This window comes from Haliaeetus albicilla, chromosome 19 (genome assembly GCF_947461875.1).
Source record: "Haliaeetus albicilla chromosome 19, bHalAlb1.1, whole genome shotgun sequence".
In the NCBI taxonomy this organism is placed as follows: Eukaryota; Metazoa; Chordata; class Aves; order Accipitriformes; family Accipitridae; genus Haliaeetus; species Haliaeetus albicilla.
The window spans coordinates 21,089,630-21,105,542 of NC_091501.1; positions in this window are offsets into that span (position 1 = coordinate 21,089,630).

The window sequence follows — 15,913 nt, forward strand, 5'->3', positions numbered from 1 at the left end:
CCCGGCTCCCCCCCGGCCGCGGCCGCCCCCGCCTCCCCGGGTTAAGGAGGCGCCGGTCTGGGGGAGCTGCGGTTGCCCAAGCGGGGGCCGCGCCCGTTCTACCCGGTGGAGGCAGCGCCCGCCTGCCCGTCGGGTCCAGCCGGGGCCGCGGCCTCGGCCTCCGCCGGCAACCCCCGCCCCGGCCGGGGGGGTCTCGATTCACCCCGGAGATGGCCGCCGGCCGGGGGGCCCTGGCAGCAGCCTCTTGTCTCCCCCCCAGCTGGCGGCGGCAGCTGTCGGGCCACCCCTGCAACAGCCGCTCACCCGGCCGGCCCTCATCTCCTCATCTCGTTCGGCCCGAGGGCGCTCCCCGGCCCGGCCCGGCCCACCCGGGACGCCGCTCCCAAATGGCGGCCTGGGCCCGGGCCTGGGCCAGGCAGCCCCCGCTGGAGATAGGGCTCGCCACCCTGGGTGACGTGCCCTGCTCCGGCCCTGGACGCTCGGAGTCTTCTCCCACCCCCAAAAAATTCAGCTCGCCATCCCTGCTCATCTTCCCTCACGCCTTGTATTTGTCAATAACCTGTTGGGGTAACATCCCCCAGTCGTGAGAGGGGTTTCTGCCGCAGGCCCGCTAAAAGTCTCCTCGCTATCTCTCCGATGTGTTACAACCAGCTGAAACCGTACCGAAAACCCCACGAATTACACACAGTGTCGTCCCGCTTTCGCCCAGTTGGCTGAAAACCGGGACTCTCCTGTCAGCGTGTTGCAAGGCTGGTCTTCGGGGCGCGGACCAAGGCAACCGTCCATTATTTTACAACATTAAAGGGGGCTGTGCAGTGAAGTAAATGAGATCAAATACTCCAAAACGTGGGTGTGTGAAGGAACCGGCACTGCCCGGGGTCCCTCTGCACCTGAGGCCAATGTCATAGGCAGGCCACTTCTACGTGGAAATCCGAAATGCACGACTACGAAACAGCCTCCCTTGGGGTCCCCACCCCGGTTATCGGAGAGATCCCCCGTGTTCAATAATCTCTTCTTTCTGTGGGTAGTTTCACATTTGCATCCCTCCAAATGGCAACGCTGCTGTAAGGCTTGGAGTAGAGGATAGGACACATGCTGGGAGAAAATGGCATTTCCTGAGTAAATGTCCCTTCTTTTTTTTTTTTCCTTTCCTTCTGGAAACTGTAATATGGAAATTGTTCTGATAGCAGAAGGGGTGTTACAAGACTTGCTGCTTTTGCAGGGCTTAGTTTACCATTACACCTGCAACGACTCCTTGCCTTCCTTCAGCAGGTCAAAAGCTGTGCCAAAGTCCTACCCTTGGCCTCCTGCCTCTCCTTGGACTTCTCTTGGTGGTCTTTGGGTCTCCCCACTATTCCCACACCAAGTTCTCCAGTTCCCCTCTAGCTAGGATTTGTGCCCATACTGTGCACAGGTTCCTCCTAACCCTACGGAAAGACAAGGCAGAAGCAGCATGGTGCTGGGAGGCACTGATGGGTGGTATCTGCGAGTTCTTTGATCTACAGCCAGCTGCAGAGGTGTTAGAAAACTGCGGTTGGACTCGACACGTGCCAGGCATCTAATGTGTGTTCCCCATTTATTTTTCCTTTTGGTTTTCAGGATCCTCTCTCCCAAATGAATGTCTGAAATATTGCCTGCTTTTTATAGGCAAAAAAAGATATGATGTAACTAACTTATTTCATTACTTGAAAGAACGTAAATACGAAGATGCCATCCAACACAGAAAAAGCCCTTGGGAGGCAGGCCAAAGAATCAGTGTTGCAGAAGTGCACAGAACTGAATGGGTCATGATCCATTATCATATTTAGCATTCGGAGAACAAAAACACCCATCCCCAAGCCTTTGCAAGCTAAGTAGAAAATAGAGGATAGCAGATGGGAGACATGGGAAAGAAAGTAAACTAGTCACCACGTAACTTGTTTTTTCATGACACTCAAAGTGTTTTATCCTTCTTGCCATTTTTCAAGATGCCACTGGCTTTGTACAGGACTGAATTGTTAATATTTGTCTAGGGAATGCTGTAAATTTTGACAGATGGATAGCGGGCAGTTGGGGCTTCTGGTATCCAGGAAGGTGTAGGAGGTGGCTTTGGTTTTTGGCAGTTAGGATGTTGAAACTTACGGTATTTGAGAAGGAATTCTCTTCTGCATCCCGGCTGAAGGACTGTTCCTTCCATTTGCAACTTGTAGCAAACGGGCATCTCAGCAATCCTGTGTAAGGTACAGGAATCCCAATGCATTTTTCTCCCCGAGTAGGGTTTGGTGGTTGGTCTGCGGGTTTTTTTTCCAAAACCCAGGAAAATCTTTATGTATTTGTGTATAAATGCATATACAAAAATTTACTTCAGTAGCTCGCGTTATGTCCCCTGAATCATTCCTCGCAGCAGCACGTGGACACGACCTAGCTGCCCCCTTTTCAGGGCATCCCCCCGTATCGACGTGCCACACGCCATCCAAGGAGCTAAAACGGGTGGTTTGCAACCGGGTGGTTTAAATTCGTGTTTAGGACCTCGACTACGAGAACGACGACATACCCTACGTCTCCGCCAGCGCCAACCGGACCCGCCGGGAGCTCGGCAGTGTCCGAAGCCGGACGAGCGTCGAGGGACGGGTCTGCCGGCACGGCCAACACTCGGACACCCCTGAAGGCGTTCGTGTCGCGGCTCCCCTGGGGAAGCTGAACCCACCGGGCAGCTCCCGCCTGACGCCACGTCGGCCGCCGTTACCTGGCGAGGCTTCGCCCCCCGGGGACGGAGGCGGCACAGCCGGCTGCCCCGGGCCACCGGGCCACCTTAAGAGCGCGAGGAGCCCCCGCAGGCAGCGGCCGGGCGGCTCCTCCCCGCCCCGTGTCGCATCCAGCCTGGGAACGTGTGGCGGGGAGCGGAGCCGTGGCGGGGACGCGCCGCCGGGGTTGCCCCGGCCCGGGGGGGGGGGGGGGGGGGGGGCGGGAGACCCCCGCCATGATGGTGGGGGGGGGGGGGGTAACGGCGACTCTGCTGGAGCGGGGGCGCCTGGCGCGGCCCTCCCTCCTGTCCCGCTAGCGCCTTCATTCCGCAGCGCCCATTGGCGGGAGGCGGGGGCAGGGCTAGCCCGCAGTCCGCTGTCCGGTTGGCTCCCGCACCCATCCATCAAAGGACGACGGCGCCGGAGAAGAACTTGCCCTTCCGATTGGCCGTGGCCCGAGAGAAGGTGGGCCAAAAGGGAAGGGAGAAGTAGCTCCCATTGGTCACCCCCCCTCCCCCGCCGCGTGTCAGTCAAATGAGTCACGCAGGGCGGCGCGCCCGGCCGGAGCGGGCCGCGGGCCCCGGCGGCGGGGCTGTTTGTCACGGTGCGCGGGAGGGTCACTTCCTGCCCGGGGCCGACGGCTTCCGCTTAACCCCGCGGCCCGAAGCGGCCGTCGTTGTCCTTCGGCCGGCGCATGCGCGGCGGGGGTGAGGCTGCCCGGCCGCGCTCCTGCCGCCGCCCACGGGACGTCACGGCGCGGACGGTGGCCGGGCGGGGCGGGGCCGCCTCCCGCAGGGGCCTGCTGGCGCGGCGCCTATGGCGGCCCTGGGCGGGCCTGGGACGGCGGCGCTCCGCCCCGGCCCCGCCGCTCCCGCGGCAAAGCTCCGGCCCTCTCGCCACGCAGCTACAACCGGGCTGCGGCGGGGCCTTCCCCTCCGCAGGCTCCCCGCAGTTGGGGCCGTGCGGGGGAGCCCCTTCCCCGCCCCCCCCCCGGTCCCCATCGCGTAGGGAGCGGCGCTTGCAAAATGGCAGCAAGGGGCTCCATGTTGTCTCTGAGAGCGGGCTGGGTCCGTTACGTTTGCGAGCGCAGCGGGGCCGTTGCCAGCGGCCCGGCCTTCGGAGGCAGGCTGGGCTCCTCCCGCTTGGCGAGGGGTTCGAGCGGGGCCTGCGGCGCTGGGGTGGGGAGCGGGGGTGGTGCGGGGGGGAGCGCGGCACCCCTCTTGCTCTCACAGATGTGTTCGTGCCGCCGTAGGTGGGAGTAGGAGAAGCCATTACACTTAAATTCTGTCTCTTGCTCAGCAGGCGTGGCTGAATTCCCCGGGGTGAAGTGTATCCTTCTCCCGCTTAAACCCCACTCAGGCTCTCGGCAACAGAGCCTGTTTTATCTGTTAGAGCCGTCTCTGCTAAAGAGGTGTGCCACTGTAGCCCTGCTGGGTTACACCAAAAAATCAAATCGGCCCTGCTCCAGAGGTTTTAGTCACTGGGAAAGACGATGGAATACATTGGGTAGACAGAAGCCCATCTGTCTCTTTCTTCGCCCGCAAAAGTACGGTTTCTGCATGGGCTATCCTGGCTCTACCACGGGCCCACCCCCTGCTTTCAAACAGGACCTGCAACTATGAACCCTTCCCTGAAACCCTCAGAAGTCTAAGACGGGGACATTGGCTGTGCTTTCAGTACAGAACATCGTCTTCAAAGGAAGGAAAGTCCCAGCCTTCATTTCCTACTGACTGATGGTTTGCTCTTTGTTTCCTCCAAGGCTGGCTCTGTGCAGGCTCCATTCCATCGCACGTGGTTGTGATAGTCATTTCTCAGGCTGCAGCTGCACTTTAATGTGCTTTGAAGCAGGTAGTTCTGTGAACTGCAGAACTAACAAAGCCTGGTTCCTTATCAGTTTTGGTCTCGTAATTGGATTCTTTGACATCCGATAAGGCACAAATTCTGACTGAAGCTTTTCCTCTAATTGGTGCATTTGTAATGTCTCTTTTCATTCTGGCTCTCCTATGCCTTTTAAATCTTTAGTTTGTACCATGACCTTTCCCTCTGCAAGGACAAAAATAAAGTATTTCTCCTGTATTTGGTCTCTTATTTTCATGAACCCTACAGGAGTTTTTGGTTTTTTAGATCTCTGCAAGGGGCTTTCATTCTTCTCATAGCTTTATAGCAAAGGTTTAAACATGGGTCATCTGCTTTTCCCTCAATCTTTCAGACAGGCACAGTGGCTGTAGGTAGGTACCAGAGCAGAGCAGGGTTCATTCCCAAGGGCCATGAGCAGAAGGAGACTGCTCCTTCTGTGTCTGCCCAAGGTCAAATGCCCTATTTGAAAGAAAGATGTGCCAGTAGATCTTAGGTGAATGCTTTTATTACCCAGCTTTGGGTAATTGGAGTCAGTTGCTTTTTTAAGGCCTTTTTTCCTGAAGATCTTCCTCTTTGTGTGAATGATTAAATATTCACAGAGGCAAAAATAGACAGATTATAAACCCTGGTCTTCAGGACATTCAGCCACTATATGGGAGATACCAGGGAGATATAAAATGACAAATACTTACTGCAAAATAGTTAACTGCGTGTTCTGACCGTGCTATCTCTGACAGAAAGCAATGCGGGGAGGCAGGAGTTGGGATCCAGATCTCCCACAAGCTGGGGAGAATGTTTGAACCATGACGTGCTTGGTCTGCTCCAGCCCTTCCTTACGGGTTCCCTGTGGCCGAGACGTGCTCCAAATGGGCCTCCGGGAGCGACGTCTTCTAGACAGGTTGGTGGGGGAAAATTGTATGTAGGAGTCTTGTTCTGGATCCTCTGTTCAAGCTGAAAAGCTTGGAGGGTGAAGTCAGAGCTGACAGAGTCAGCAAGTGCTTACATGAGAATAAATAATACTTAAATGCAGACTCCTGCATGATTTCACTGCTCGTAAGGCTAGAGAGCAGCAGACCCCTGGGAACCAGCTTCCTGGCCGTCACGGTCTGGCAGACCTGGGTGTCAAGCTGTTCAGAAGCGCTGTCAGTGGCCTAGGGTCTGTTGTGCTCTGTTCTAGCAGACTTGGATGAGATGGACGAGCTTTCTTGGGAAGAGAAGGGGGTGTCGGTGAATGAGGTGAATTTATTCTACATACATTTTCAATTCATGCTGGTTTTCTGTCAGTGTAAAACATCTAAAAAGTTTTCCATGAGAAGATTATTTCTGTGATAATTGCACTTCCCTGACTCAGAAGGTTTACGTAGCGTTACTACATTAAGGATTATGAAGTACTTACAAGTTGAGACATTTCAGTAGTTAGACAGACAAACTGATAATGAGTATCAGATTCTAGGGCCTAAAAGCTCGCAGAGGTACTGTTACACGTTATGTTACTGTAGGCTCAATGAATACAAAGCCAAGTGCAGCAACGTTACAAAGTGATTCTCCGCTAAAGAGCTGTACGTGAAAAGGTACCTTCTTACTCAGCAGTTCATATGCTTAGGTGTGTTCTGACTAATCCCCTGACTTGACGAGCTGAAATAATTTTTACTGTTTTTCTTGCTTGTTAGGCCTGCAGAATTAAAATAGCTCTGAGAGAGGAAGCTGGATACTGCTCCTTCCTATATTGAATGGATAAAATTGTATTCTAAGTTTCACATAGTTACAGTGAACAAACCAAAAGATCGATTAGTAGCTGTCCTTAAAAGAAAACCCATTTTGTGCCCCAAAAGTTTGGGTCTTCATATTTGGCAATGGTGCCAGGGGAGGAAAGCTGTGGTCACATCCCAGTACTGGCAGCTAGGAAAGCTCTGTCTGCTTGTAAGTGCGGACGGAAGTTACTGCGAAACAGTAAATGTAGAACCACCTCAAACCACTTTTCAAAAAGCCACTACGCTTCACAGACACCGAAGCACAGTAAGTCTGATTAACAGTCTGTCTACCACTTCAAAAGCAGATGGTGTGAAGATGCAGACAGGATATAAAATTTGATCGCAATAGCTCAAACTAATGAGCAGTTCATGCTGTTGTATTCTGACTGAGAAGCAGACATCAGAGTTAATAGTAAAAGATTAAAATCCTTAGAAGTGCTGTGGATACCTATGATATCAGCAATAATAATAGTCTCGGATGACAAGCATCCCTGTGGATCAAAAGGAAAACAGGATACCCGTGTGACTTAAGTTATAATTTCTGAGCAACTGGGAGTCATGCAAGAGGTTCTTCAAAATTTACAGCAGGAAGAAGCCTGAATTTGCAGCATGTAATAATTAGGAGGGAAGCTAGAACAGGGAGTTGCAGAGCAAACAATGAAATGAATGAAAAATATAAATGAGAGTCTTCCAGGGTGTGAGAACCAGGAAGCCTGTGAAAGAATTAGTGGATGTGTTGGATCAAGGGAGGTTAAAGAGAACAATCAAGAAAAACTTTGCTTTTTCACATCCACCTTCAGTTTTGAGGATGTAGGAGGCATTTACATTCTTGTCCTGTGTCCATTCTATTTTTCACAATGAAGCAACTTCTGGAGATTGAAATCTCACAAGAAGAAATGGTAGACCAAACTAATAATTTTAAAACATAATATGGCATACCTCCAAGAATTCCAGAGAACTTCAAGTGAGAAGTAGTTGGGCACCTTGGCTTTTTGGGTAAGGAAAATATGTGGTCTCTCATAGAAAGCTGCCATGGTACCAGAGCATCAGGGGAGGCAATACAGACTGTACCCACAATTTAAAAAAAGGTGCTAGGGATGAAGCAGGGAAGTAGAATAGTGAAACTTTTATCTGTTTCTTGAAAGCTGGTCGGAATGGTAATTAAAAATATGTCAAAACACCTGGAAGACTATGATAACCAAGATGAATTCTTTAAGCAAAGAGTATCTCATAAATCCCCTTCTCAGTTTTCTGGATGTGTCAATAAAGAAGTTAATAAAAGAGAAAAATTTAATCTGATATATTTAGATTTTTAAAAGGCCTTTGAGACTGCTCCACAAAGACAAAAATCTTGATAGGGAAAAGGGATTACTATTGTAGGTCACTTTGGGGCCTTATCTTGTTTCATATTTGAATTCATGGCCTTGGCATAAATAAAAAGAGCATTTGGATGAAATTTGCTGAGGGCACAAGGACAGAATGATCAGGATGTTATAAACAAATACTGAAAGACCTCTGAGATTTGGATGAAATGAAATCTTGGATGAGATTCAGGTATGCAAAATTCATTGCCGTGAATATAGGGACTAATAACTTTTTTTTTCCCTGGGAACTCACCAATTGGAAATGAGAGAGAAGGAGAAAAAGGGTCTTTGAGTATTAGCTGGTCATACACCATGAACTGCTAAAAGGTAAATGGGATCCAGAAATGTATCAAGAGAATTTTCTCATAAAAAGATCTCATATAGAATATTGTGAACAATTCTCATCAAAGATTAATTCAAACTGAAACAGGTGTAAGAATGACTTCTAGGGTTTTCTGGAGAATGAAGATTGTATCACCAGAGTTTTGGCTTAAAAACCTTGCCTAGTAAAATGGAGACTGGGAAGGGATTCGATGGCTGGCCAGAAACACACCTGACAATAAGCAACAGGTAGGGAAAGGAGCTTTTAGTTGAGAGGATGCTACTAGTTTAAGAACAAATAGGTATAGAGTAGCCAAACTTAGGCTGAAGAGTAGGAAAAAAAAATCCAGAATTAGTTAGGGACTTTGCAAAATGGCCTTCCCTAAACTGTGCAAACAAAAAATGTAAAAAATGCATCACAGTGTAAGACGAGACGAATTGTCTTTGAACAAGAACTGTCCTATAACCAGCAGCAAGGGCTGAAACCGAAATTAATTTTCATCATGGCAAAAGGTTAAAAGTCTTAAGGATTTATCCTGTGCCCTGATTGTGTTTATTTATTGTTCATCTGGAAAGAGGAGGGAAAAGTGAACAGTGAAGCAACAACCTCTGCAGAAGACAAAAGTAGTTCTGAATAGCCATATTGGAGAGGACTCCGGAAGACTTCAGTCAGACCTAAACAGGGAAGGTGACTGGACAGCGCAACAGTAATTGAAATTCGATGTAAACAGTGCAATGGCAAGGGAAACATGTAGGCTGATGTTACCCCTTCTGGGGTTTAAATTAACTCTCTAATAATCACAGGCATGAGATTTCAGTGCTGCCAGTGTGGACAATCTTGTCTGAATGCTCTGGGGAGGACACAGAAGTCTGCCCATAAAGAGGAAATTTCAGGAAATGGTGACATGAGCGATTAAGGCATGTGAAAACTCTGAGAGAGATTAGAAAAGCAGGTTGTGATTTTGGAAAGAAGGGATACAAAAGTGGGCAGATAGTTTATAAAATAATTACTAGAGTCAGGAAAGTATAGACTTGAGAGCTTCCGTTCTTCCTGTATCCTAATATGAGAACAAAGGGACCCTTCAGTGAAACTGGGGAGTGAAAATGGGGAAACGCTTTTCCATGTCATGAGATTACACTGGTGAATTCATTGCCAAAGGAAGTGGCTGAGTCAAATACTTCACTAGCTTTCAGAAAGAACTGGACATTTATGTAGCTCTCACTAGTGTCTAGCACTGTCATCAATGACAATACATTTGGGACAGGGGTATTTGATAGGGTTACGTCCCCATAAACTGTTGAGAAGTTGTGAGAGGGAACATCCTGGCTGAGGACACTGCGTTATCTGGTAGGTGACTGATGCCCAGGAGAGGCTGTAACGAAGGATGTCCCAAAGGTGTGCGAGTCACACTGAAACAGAACTGAATTTGAAATGAAGATACAGAACTCGAGAAGGGGGCTGACTTAACGTTTCCTTTCATGGACAGGCATCTGCTGTCCGATTCTTCCACTCAGCCTGAGGTGGTGGAGTGGAAACAGGAAAAAGAAACAGCCATTTAACTTAATTCAGTTTCTTCTCTGAACTATTAAAGATTTCTGATCAGTCCACATTTGAAAGCACCACATACTCCTTTAAGTGGTGTTACCATTGGCGAGACACAGTCCTAATTACTTGCAGGATTTTTTGACAATATTGCTAATTATGTTCTGAAGTTGTTGGTTTATAGGAATAGTCAGCATCAGATGCCCTTCTGTCGAAGGAACGAGGAACTGGGATAACTGTGTTCCTGCGCATAATCAGAAGATTTTTTTTTTCTCAAACATTTGAGGAGACACAGGATGAATAGAAGGGGGGGAAAAAAAAAGTATTTACAAAGGCTTGTGTAAGGTTTTCAAAGGATTTTTGAATGTCTGCTGTCCTCAAAATACTGCCCTCTAAAGAGCCTGTGTCAGGGAGAGAGATTACTTGATAACTTGGTAACAAAATGATAATAAACATTTGCAGCACCCCTAAACACCAGTAGGCCTGGTTCAATCTGTGAGCTTTGAAATCTTAACGTGAATCATCCTTAGCCCTTCTTAAGAACTGGTATGAACCAGCAGTTCTGCTTTGGGTTGCTTAAAATGGCATTGCTGCAGTTATGACATGCACTTAGTGATGATGCAAAATATGCAGAGCTACGTTAGCCTGCAGCCTCTGGAAGAATTACTGTCAGCAAGATGAGTAACCATATACTCAAAATGACCAGTTCTGGCCTGGAAGACTTATTTGCCATTTGTTTCCTGCTGGATTTAGAACTTCTATGCTTCCCCAACTTTAGCTTTGTAGTGATTTTTGCCACATGCAAGCCAGTAGCTCACGGATGCAATGAAAGAGGTACTTGCATTTCCCAGTACTCCTCTTCAGTTCTTGATAGGCAGCACAAGATTTAAGGAAGCTCTCCTTTCTAGCTCAGAAAGAATGTGGAGATCTGTAGATGAAGCTCTGGGAACACGTGAACACTCTGTTAAGCGTTCAGGGTAACCTGGCTTTGTTTCAAAGCTGCATTGGCTTTGGCTCTGATGGGGAGTCTTCGTGTCTGGGATCAAATCAGTGGGTGTCGTGTGGTAAAGCACGACTCTGTGGTAGTGCAATGCACTTAACCTATTAACCAGTGTTTCCAGTAGCCTGGATCCTGAAAACCAACAACAAGCTCTAATTTTCTAAAGCCAATGCAGCTTAAAGTAAAAAAAAAAATCAATAAACTTGGCTCTGTCATCATAGTGAATCAAGCATTACATGTAGAGACATGCTAGTGAAAGATGACTTTGGACCTAAACTGCATTAGTCCCTTGCCCCGAATTATTTTGGTACCATGCAGAGAGCCTACTGTAATTGGGAAGTATGAAAAGTGAACCAAGTGTCTGTAAATTGGCTCAGTGCCCACTCAGAGAGAAAGGCTGACTCAATGGTGGTAAATTAAACAAGGCTCTTCTCCGGCTCTGAGGCTAATGGGCATGGAGTGGCCATACTGTTAAGCTCTCTTACCCTCCATACCAGGCTGGCTGCATGCAGACTTCCTTCTGGATCAATCCTTGCCATGTGCTGAGTCCTAAACCATGAAGAGAATTGTTTGGAAGATTGCTAGCTGGCTGCTAACAAAACAAATTTCAGTGCTGGTGAACACTCCCAGCCACCACTTAATTTACTAGTGTGGTTGTGTAACCAAATGATCTCTGTCACAAAATAGTTTGGAGTGAATGAAGATCCGCTCCTGGCCTAAGCTGTAAAAAACTCATTAATATTCTTACTAAAATCCCGTGTCTGTGACATTTCTGGAGACTCCTGTGTCTTTCTGACCCGTGTGACTCATTACTGTGGTGGGGTGAGGTTACCTCATTTTGGAGCAGAGCAGCGGGCTGACAGGTCAGCGGGGTGTGTTGGACTGCCTAGGTTTGTGATGTCTGTGGAATCAGGTGTTTAACTCAAAATGGCTAAGGACCGCTGTCGGTCCCCCCCCCACCATCCAGCAGCGAGGTGGCGAACGACTCTCCAGTGCCTGTCTCTGCTCTGTGGCCAGAGGCAGCAGCTGTGAATGCGCTGGGCTGAACATGAAGCTGAAACGTGAAGTTCAGGAGAGGTGGCTGAGGGAATCACTGCCAGTTACGAGCTCCTCAAACACTCAGCCTTCCTGCCTTGCCAGTGAATGTCAGTACCGATGTAGAGAATAAAAAATAAATTACCTGAAGCGAAGGATGTTTACAGCGGCACCAGGACTTTTCCAGTCGGCCCCCATTGGAAGTGGGGATGCTGGATTGCAGGGTTCCTTCCTGGGACCGCGCTGAGGGTCACAGTACTGCCAAACATCCCCACGCAGCCCCTCTGCCTTTGCTTTAATGTTGTGAGTGCAGCTTCTGCTGACTGCCCTCTCCCGGGGTCTACATAAACCGTTAAAAGAAATGCCTCATCTGCAGTGGAGGGCTTGTCCGGGCCCTCGTGACACCATCAACAGCAGGCGCAGGAGACTGAGTCAAAACCAACCTATGACAGAGGTGAACGGTACCAAAACAACGTCGGTGGTCTTCACGAGTTTGGTGTGGCAAGGGAGGGTTCAGCTCTGAGATGGGGCTGGTGAAGGAGCTGCTGCACTTCCACAGAGAATTTCACCTGGGGCAGAAGCTGGTGCTGGAGCACCGACATCTGCACGGAGCTGCTCCTGGGATTTCATCAGCTGAGTTACTGGGAGTGACAAGATGCCATGGGTCATCCCCGTCTCTGGGAACAGCAGAGTGGGAAATTCATGGGGGCTCTGTGCCTGACTGGTGAAGTCAGCTTGTCGGAGCTTAGGCAGGATGGTCACGAACGAGGCTGGCTGGTTCCAGCAGGCAGGTGTGGCTGGGCTGGAGCAGGGAACGGGGGCGAGAGCAAGGCTGGCACACAGGCAGGGCTCCAACAAGGAGCTAAGCATAGATGGGAGCAAAAACCAAAGGAGGACTACAATCCAGTGCCATCAGGATGCCCTGCTTCTGAATTCTCCATGCAGTCTTTGGGTTTAGTGCCCTCCTTAAATGGGAAGGGAATTATTCTCTACCAAGGAATAATGAGATAACAAGAGGGTGAATTTGTGGCGACCTGCAGAAACTTTTGTGCTGCTGTTTAAACCAGGCTCCAGCAGAAGCTGGAACAATGCCCACAAAAGGAACGTGTCAAGGCAAACCATCTGACGTGAGATCTCTGCCTTCCATGAAGCCTCTGCCCCTACGCCAGCGATGGGGCCTTGGGCCAGATTGAGAGGGACTCTGAGCCTGGCTGCTGGTTCGTATGTTCCTCGGTAAGCAGGGGGTGCAATCTTATAAGGAGATTTCTGCAACAGGCAGATGGGTTGCTAATTTCACGTTCATTAACTGACCCACTGTGGATGACTCATTCAGCAACTCTGGGGTGAAGATTTCTAGTTTAGGATGAGCTAAACCACAAGCTTCAGAGGTTAGGAGAGAGTCTTGACGACAGCACGCGGAGTAGTCAAGAAAATTGCCAGTGTGGAATTGAGAACTGTGCAGAAGGCTTGAGATGATAGGAATAACCTGGAATATAATAACATTAGGTTAAATAATAAATAAATAATTAAATATTCCATTAACATTAACATTCTCCCCCTCTCCCCTCTAAAGTGAGGAAATTGTGATGTGGCCAGAGTAAAGGCCTGTGGAATAAATGGAGGAGAAGAAGCTCCTCTCAGAAAATGGGGGGTGGGGGGGTGGATCTTGGTATTTATTCTGCATTTCCAGGTGCTCTTCGGTTGCCACCAGATGGCAACAGAAATCCGTTTCAGCGCAGCAGGATTCTGCAGAGACTGCTCAATTCCAGCTGCTTTCTTGGCTGAAGGGTTTGGAGGAGCTTTGCAAAGGCTGCCTGCCTACCAGAAAAAAAAAAAAAAAAAAGAAAGAAGCCGACGTGATTTTTATCGTCACCAGGCACGTCTGCGTTGGCTGTTTTGGAAGTCGGGTACTTGAGGACAGTGAAGGAGTGGGGACTGGCCCCCCCAGGCTGGCCGGGCTGGTGGCGAGGAGGAGGGTGGATGTGCCAGCCCGCCCTGCGCTCAGCCTCGGCTGGCTGTGCAGATGTGTGCTCCGTGACCCAGAAACAAAAATAGCTAGGGGTGAATTCGGGACAGGCGTTGAGGTAGATGAGCAGGCTTTGGGAAAGCCCCGAGGAGCATCCTAGCAGGGAGCAAAGCGGGGGTGTGTGTGTGTGTGTGTGTGTGCAGGGCTGGTGGGGCACCCAGAGCTCACGCAGTCACTGCTGTGCGATTTATCCTCACATCAAAATTCATTTTCTCAGCCATCGTTTTGACCTCAGATGACCTGAGCGCGGTTGCCATGGGAACCCGTTTCCTCCTCCCTCCATCCCATCTCCTTCATCGCCTCTGGCAAGCCGCTAGCTGTCGGTCAAACGCCGCGATCGAGCAGCCACCCCCCCGGTGGCCTCTGCCGCTGAGCGGCAGGTTGGTCCTGCCCGTCCTCGCCCTCCTCTTTGGCAACGGGTCGCTCCGAAGGGAAGCGCTGCCAGACCTCAGCCCTGCCCCCCCTTGCCCCCCCCAGCACAAGCCCTTAGCAAGCCCTGCCTGAGATGAGCGGGAGACCTGGTTTCCAGGGGCAACGGCCACATTTTTTTACATCATAACTGAGTATTCGGGTACATCACTGCACACCTCAGAGCCTGCCCTGGCTGGTTCGGAAGGAAACGGCGTCTGACGGCGAATGACCGCAGGAAACCGAATCCCCTAAAAATGGCCCTCGCTTGTGTAGGATTGGCAGAGGTGAGCTTGTGAAAGAAGGTTTCCCTGTAGCACAAGCAGCTAATGTAGCTAATATACCTCATTTAGCTAATTCAGGGATGGGGCAGCTCATTTGCCAAGTCCTGGCAGCGTTAAAGTCATTCGAAGAAAGCGAAAAGGAAGAGAAAGGGAGGGAGAAAGGAAGGAGAGGGAAGGAGAGGAAGCTGCTGAGGGAAACAGGGAAAGAAAAAGGAGTGGGTGGGAGCGCTGGGATGAGAGGCGGCAGGGTGGAAAGACTGGGAGGGCAGACGGGAAGCTGCGTGATGGGTGCCAGAGAGGAGAGTGGGACGCAGCCACAGGTGGGAGGTTTGGGGAGTGAGCATGTGTTGAAATGAATGCTTGCCAAGATTTAAGGACCCCAGAAAACCTGCCTAAAACCTGTAGCTAAAAGCAAGAGAATGGAAATTTTAAGTTGCAAAACAGTCTAGAGCTGGGAACCTTAGGAAAAATGGGACTTGGCTGTAAGTGCAGTCCTATGGCACAGGAAGGAAATCCGGAAACTCTCTTCAATACACACGCAACAGACATGACGTGCGTTGCAGATCCCCTGCAACAAAACAGCAAGAGCTCTGCTGTAGCCAAATAATAGTACCTTCTATATTGCACAGTCAACAGAAAAGCTCTAGGAAATTTTACAGATCTGTGCACATCTGGGGAGCAGGCCAAGAAGCTCTTTATGCCTGTTAAACCAAGATCATACAGCGTATTTCTTTCAGTATAAAAGGATACAGCAAAACAAATAACTCTTTTTCATGCTGTTTAGCATTGTCCACAATACGTTATAGATACATGTGCCTACATGTTGTTTTGTAAATGATCTGGCTTTTTAGGGCTTCCTGTTTATCATTTTCTTGTAGCTTCTGCCTTCTTTTAACAGCAGCGAGGAAAGAAAACCCAGGCCACTGGGGGAAACAGTTAGGTGCCATAAGGAAACAAGAGTCTTGCAGTATAGTAGCGTGCATTTAAAGACATACAAGACCTACTAATTGAAGTTGAATGAGTAACACAAAATAAATATCTAGAATTTCACTGAAGTTCCCCCTGTAATTCAGCCACCCTCGACCTCAAACGAGAATGCTGTGGTTCAGCTAACAGAGGCGATTTTGGTGCCCATCGGGGACCGCTTGTCTCACAGGGCAAAGGGGAGCAATCCAGAGCACCCTGTCCCCACCACACCTCACCCTGCCTGGTGTCCCCAGGCACTGGCCAGCCGAGGGGAGTGCTGGAGTGGGTTGGCTCCCGTTACAGAATCAGGTTTTTGCTACCCCCAGCCCTCTCCTGGGTACCAAAGGCTTCACTGGGAAGGTGTAATCAGGCCTCCTCATTGTTCTTGATGTTAGCTGTTACTTAGCCCTATCTGTAACCTTTTGCCTTCATACTTTCACTCCAGCCTTATTTTCTAGTCTCTCTTTTATTCCTTCTCTGCCTTCCTGTATGATTAGCCTGGATCCTGGCCTCACCTTATCCGTATCTAAGACGGAAAAGAAGTGCTTTGTTCTTCTAAAAAAAAAAACCATCTTTGACTTTGAGGCAAGAGCGATAAACTTGGAATGAGAAGCAAGCACATATTAACAAAAACA